Below are 6,691 nucleotides of genomic sequence, written 5' to 3'. Positions count from 1 at the left end.
GAGGTTACTGGACCATTATGCCCCAATGCAGGCCCGGCCCCCAGAATTCTGATTCCGTCTGGAGAGTGAACCAAGGTTTCTGCTTTCTGAACTGTAATTTGTACCCTTGGGTTGCAGGGAGTTTCACCATTCCAACCTGAGGTTTTACACAGCCTGCATTATGTGTGAATGCAGAAATACAGGTGGCGTTAATGCCAACCAGAGTTGAAGGAGGAAGCTCCTCCCTCAACCCAGCTGTCATTGGCTGTGTGGGCTGTCTTTCATGAAAAAAGGAAGTCCACATAGCCAGTTCCCTCTCCTTTGTGCAGTCAGTCAGCTCTCCATTATGTCTGAATTCTGACAGCAGAGCAGGGGGTGGGGGTGGGGTGGAGCAGAACTTCTGTTCCATTGGACCCGCGGTTCTGCGTTACATGCGAATGAAGCCTATGATTCTGTCATTCTAAGTTTCAGTGGTAAATAGAAGGTACTTTTCAGTATTCAGAAATTTGCCTTTCCCCATGACCGCCAGGCTCAACTCCATTGACCAGTCCTCTTTATGCATGTTTGCTAACTTCAGTGAGTATGCATAGAATTTCAGCCTTAGCCTAAAACAAAGAGAAATATGTTTTAGAGAAATATTCCAATTTTGCTGATGCAGAACAAATATAATGTGTGCAATTTGTGTAATGATTTATTCTATTCTATCCATTTGGTTTTCTGGGTTCCATAAAGTTGGGTTTTTACTTACAATGCTCAAACTAATTCACATAACCACTTACTTCTGTAAGTAACTTCTGTATAAAATACAATAAACCATAGTCTATAGCACAATTGTAAATACCCAGTTTGATTTGCATGCACCTGTATGATTTATTATCCTTACTCCCAGTGCTACTGGCTGGGGGCTAGGCATTTAGCACAAATAGCATGTGCCTCTTTCAAAATTATTATTCAGTCAAAGTTCTCAGTATGAAAAATGAACATTTTCGATTTTAAGTCGGCAGTGAATGGCAAGCAAGTCCTCTCATTAGGTGTGCTGCTCTCTACTCTCTATGAGTTAATCTTTAGAACGTTTGGTTTAAAAATGTAATTTGTTTAAAAATGAATTTTCAACAATGGAGAAATTTCAAAATTCAGCTGACAAACTTAGCCAGCCTTAGGCATCCAGCAGTTCTCCTTGTGGAACAAGCAAGTCTAGGACACTTTTATTTATATATTCATTCATTCATTCATTCATTCATTCATTCAAAGTATTTATACCCTGGCCCTCCAGTGCACTATTGCTTAGGGTGTGCAAGGATCATGGTTCGAGGGCCGGTCTGAATTTGGACCAGTTTGCAGTCTGGCAAACTGGTTCACTCCAGTTCAGCTACACTGCAAACCAGCCCAGTGGTTTGAGATAGCACTGGGGGTGGGAGGGGGGTGGCAAGCAACACTTTTAAAAGTAAAGACGTGGGTCCTTAGCAGCGTGGCCACCACCCTAGGCAGCTTCCTGCTGTGACGGCGCTCCCCCCCCCCGAAGTCTGTGTGTGGTGGTAGTGCAGCTCCATCACTCACCTGTATGGTCAGCAACACCATCTGTGTGGTCAGCAACACCATTTTATCCCTTTTATTAATTCTATGAGCTGCCTCAGCAGTAGTAGGGGTGTGCACAGACCACCGTTCGAGGTCCGGTCCGAATTTGAACTGGTTTGCAGTCTGGTGAACTGGTCCAGTCTGGTTCTGATGAACTGCAAACCAGTCTGGTGATTCAAGGTGGCAACGGGAAGGTCGAGGGGGTGGGAATGAGCAGCTCCTTTAAAAGTGCCTGGCCTCCACACTTCACTAAATATCGTCAGCACACAGGACAAAAGTCTAACGGGCTTCACTTCTGGACTGCATGCAGATCTAAAATATTATGCAGAGACAGAATATTCTTTGGCTCGGGGATGAACTCAATGGCTGGCATCCAGACTAACTCTGGGCTGGTGACACTGGTGCTCCACCATGGGAGTGGTGGCACTGGAGTACCTTCGGACTGTACCACCAAGTCAGGCAGGGGTGGCAGAGGCATGCCTAACTCAAGTCAACAGGAGGAGGAAAAGGTGCCCCAGTGGGGTAAGGAGGGGAAAATGAACAGCATGCTCAAAGGGATAGGAGGAGCAGTGGCAGAGAGTGGCAGGGAAGACTCTGGGGTGGGGTCTGTGATGGTAGTGGGGGCTTGTGTCTACTTCCTCCTGTGCCCCTGCACCTGAGGCAACCGTCTCACCCTGCCTCATGGAAGGCCCACCCCTGGGATAATGTATCACTGTGTAACTGGATAAGAAGGAGGCATCCTTTTGGTAAGAACTCAGTTAAATTATTGGCATATGATCATTGTTGTTATGACTAATTATGAGCCAGTTCAAATGAACACATGATAATGCTGGAGATGCGCTGAGTGTGCACCTGCCCTGACATCACAAGCAGGCGTCCCAATCAGGTGTGTAGCCAGGAGAGAGTGTTTTCCCCTTTCCCCAGAGGCTCCTTGTACATGCCAGCCACGCCCCTTGCATGTGATATCACATGCAGCAACTGTTGACAGTACCCGGAAGGGCCCACACAGCGTTCCAGAGCTCATTTCCCAGTCAATTTCGTTGTTGGCTCAGCGTTTTCTTCATTCTATCCCCCAGTGAGAGAGAGAAATACAAATTTATTTTAAAATCGTTTTAATCATTTTATCCTGTTCATATTTGTTGTATTTTAAATTATGTACACTGCCTAGAGATACGCATATCAGGTGGTACATAAATTTGATAAATGAATGAATGAATGAAAAGTAAAAGAAACAAATTCACAATAATACCATGAAACACACCATAGGTGCAGTAGCAACAAGCGAACACCCATATAAAAGCCTGGGTCAAAGCCATGGTTTCACACAGTTAGTTGCTACGCTGGACTAAGGCCCAATTTAGAGATATGTGATGTGATGCTTCATGTTATTGCCTTTGAGGTTGTGATCACCTCTCTCCCTCTCCCTTTGTGCCTTCCTGCACTTCTTTCTCTTATCGCAGATCCATGGTTTTCAAGTATGGTTTGCAAGAAAACCACAGTTTTCCCAGTTTGGATGTAAAAAGAAACTGTGGTTTGCCAGGAAAGCAGAGGGCAGAGAGCATGTGAAACAGAAGGTTCATACACTTAACACCCAACTAAGGATTGTTGTTACCTCTAAACTGAGCCTAATGTTCATACTTAAACTCCTCCCCCCCCCAATAAATTAACTAGAGGTTGTTGGTAACTCTGTGGCTGTATCCACACACGATGCAGAACAATGGGTCCAATGGACCCGGGGTTCCATACCCCGTCCCCCCACTCTACCATCCAAATTTGGATGTAACGGAGAGCGAGACAGCAGAGAAAAGGGGGAACTGGCTGTGCGGGCTTACTTCTTAACTGAAGGACAGCCTGCACAGCCAATCACAGCCAGAGTTGAGGGAGGAGCTTCCTCCCTCAACTCCGGTTGAAGGGGATGCAGCCTGCAGTTCCACATTCAGACATACTAAATGCTGCATCCAACCTTGGGTTGCAGCAACAAAACTCACTACAACCCAAGGGCTCAGACTGGAGTTCCAAATCTAAAACCTTGGATTCATTGCCACACCAAACTCCAATTGGAACATTCATGGAACCTCTGGCCCTTTTAACTACAGTTCCGCATTACATGCGAATGTGGCCCCTGTATCTAAAGGATGAGCCAACCTCTCTTTCATTTCAAACCTACCTGAGAACTCCTGTGCTCCTGCACATAAGTTAGAGTGTTTTCTTATGACAGCCATGTCTCTCACTAGCAAAAGATAGTAACTAGATAATGAAAAAAAGAGAGATTGAGCAAAGATGTGTTCAGAGCAAGCCTCATGAATACATTCAGCAGTGAAGAAACACAGGGAGGCAAGTGCGAAATAGGGGAATTAGCATCGGCAATTCATTCGTGGGCATGGAACGTTTTTGTCTCATTTAAACAACTTGTCTGAGTCGTCTTGACATGCCACAGGAATGCCAGCAGAAGATAAGCCCAGGACAGGACTGCAAGTTGCAGCCACACATCTGCATTCTGGGCAATTCCCTGCACTGAGCGGGGGGGGGGGGGCTAGACTAGAAGACCTCCAAGATCCCTTAAAATTTGGAAATCCTAGAATGCTATGATTCTGTCTCAAATGACAAATCTGAAGAACTGCTTGCTCCCATATGAACAGCCTTTTGGAGGGTGGCATCAAGCCCTATTGTGGAGTGTTTTGTGTATTTGCAGGGATGATGCTATATCCTAGTCATCAGGGGTGTTGCTATAATTGGGAGAATGGGTTCAAAGGACCCGGGACTCCCAGCTCCTGAGGGGCCCCCAGCTCCACCCTTCTTATTTTCTTCATTATCTCCCTCACTCCAATGGGCTGCCAGTGAGAGGGTCAAACACGGGCACCCTGACCCCTAGCTACACCCCTGCTAGTTATAATAGTATTTGATTCACACAATCATTAAAAGCAGGTTAGCGACCCATATTTTAATTCTTGTGTAAACTCACAAAGATCCCTCCAGCCCAGGTTCCTCAAACTAGGGTAACCCAGATTCTCTACCTGCTCCAAACCAAGGCAGGAGGAAAAGAAAGCCTTCCTGCTGTGCTCTTCTAGTTCTGGGAACCCACTCACCTTTTTTACTCAGCTCTTTGGGCAGAGCAGTCATGGCAACAATAGAGATCTGTGGCTATCGGGGCTCCAGCCATGGAAGCGCCACTCTGCAAAGCACGCTCTGTGATTCAGTTTATGCAGTACTTCAGCAGGGCTGGGTCTATCTCCTGCTGCGCTATGGCCAATCAGAGTGCAACCACTGATGTGATGAAGCTTGTCCCTTCTACTGGCAGCGCAAAGCATGCTGGGGAGGCAGAGGGGCTGTTGGAGGATATTCCGTGGCAGCGCGGGGCTTAAAGCTTCCGATCTGAGCAGTGGACACTACGGCTGCCTTGATCATGTGTTCTGTAAGTTTGTAAACCCAAATGAAGATTCTGATCATGTGAGGAAGTAGGGTAGGAGCTCTTGTTCCCCAACCCCATAAAGCCATGTGAACAAGCCTGAAAAGGAGGAGGAGGAGGAGGAGGAGGAGGAATCATAATAATGATGATGATGATGATGATGATAATAATAATAATAATAATAATAATAAGAAGAAGAAGAAGAAGAAGAAGAAGAAGACCAAAATAATCCCAGTGGTAATTGGCGCCCTGGGTGCAGTTCCAAAAGACCTTGTAGAGCACCTCGACACCATAGGGGCCACAGAAATCACCATCAGCCAATTACAAAAAGCAGCTTTACTGGGAACAGCCTATATTCTGCGACGATATCTATAACCATTGACAATAAAATTCAGCCATCCCAGGTGCTTGGGAAGGACTCGATGTCTGAATAAAACAAACCAGTCAATAACACCTGTCTGACTGTGTAAATAAATAAATTAATAATAATAATAATAATAATAATAATAATAATAATAATAATAATAGCCTTTTTCTTTGTTGATTGGGACTATTGAGAAGGGAGAGGAGTGGTTAACCCTTCCCCACATTCCAATTCCTCCACTTAAACCACCCTCCCACCCTGCAAAGCTGCTGTTAGTCACAGAGCAGAAAGCTTAGGGGCACATTTTTTTCTTGATTGGGGACAAGGCATGGTGCAAAGGTCTTAGCCCCTGCCTTCCCCCTCCATCATGGCCGAGACGCTTTTTGACAAAAGAAAAGGACATTGGGCAGTTCATTCACTGAACTCCTATATCGCATTTACATTGGCTCTCAGAAAACAGGAGAGCAATTTTACAGGAAATCCCTCTTCCCTATTAGCTGAGTAAGATTTGACAGAAGATTTGAAATGGGGGCCTCCCAATTTTAGCAGCCAGCCCTGAGTCTTTGTGTTCTGCGAGTGCTTTTGCAACCATTTGCAGAGACGAAAAAAGGCACTTCTCTGTGTATGCATAGACTGATAAACTGACTTGAAGAAGAAATCCTACCTGCTGAAAACCTACCTGCAGCCTTCCTTAAAAATCCTCCACTTGGCAGATCTGAAAGACAAACCATCAGCAATAGGCACCTACCAAGAGCCAAATGATAGTGACAGAAAGCACAATGCACAACCAGTCCTTCCATCTCCAGCCCCCCTTCCCTGTTTAGATATTTCCTTGCCAGGAGGTGATATTGCTTGATTTGCTCACGAGCAGCTTTGCGCGCTTCCGTAATTGATAAATGGAGGAGTTTCCCGATAACCTTATAAATCACGTCATGCAAATGGGCACAGCCCTTCACTAGCGGGTGCACATTTGATGTTCACGCAGTGAGCAGAACTGCCTGCCAATAATGACAGCACAGAGCCATCCTTGCAAAGGAATGCACAGACAATGCCTTTAATAAAAGACAGAACAAAATCGCCACAGAATGGATTCAATTTCAAATTAGATGTGAATACACCACTCCCAAGGCGCGATAGCAAAGTGGGGGGAAACATAGAGGAAGAATCCTGCTAATAAGCAAGACTATCAAGTGTTCCATATTTACTTTACAGGATCCAAAGAGGAGCTAATTCAAAAATAAATAATTCAAAAACATTTACCAGGCATTGAGGCGTCAATGCTCTGCACAGCGTCTCACTTCACGTAACTCAGCAGCTGAGGAGTTAAGCAGCACCTTTCCTTAAAATAAAAGAAACATCACACATCG

The 6,691-nt window shown here is 45.4% G+C and overlaps 1 long non-coding RNA gene across 1 annotated transcript; it reads right to left on the bottom strand.

Annotated features, from left to right (window-relative positions):
* Positions 1 to 3,750: 3,750 nt before the first annotated feature.
* LOC128340777 (uncharacterized) lies at positions 3,751 to 6,691 on the bottom strand. Its single transcript, XR_008313949.1, has 3 exons — positions 6,585 to 6,691; positions 6,004 to 6,039; positions 3,751 to 3,801 (listed from the first exon to the last, which is right to left on the bottom strand). It is a non-coding gene; the product is annotated as an uncharacterized LOC128340777 (long non-coding RNA).

This window comes from Hemicordylus capensis, chromosome 1, assembly GCF_027244095.1.
Source record: "Hemicordylus capensis ecotype Gifberg chromosome 1, rHemCap1.1.pri, whole genome shotgun sequence".
In the NCBI taxonomy this organism is placed as follows: domain Eukaryota; kingdom Metazoa; phylum Chordata; class Lepidosauria; order Squamata; family Cordylidae; genus Hemicordylus; species Hemicordylus capensis.
The sequence above is the reverse complement of the archived record's forward strand: the minus strand, read 5'-3'. Positions and strand labels throughout refer to the sequence as shown.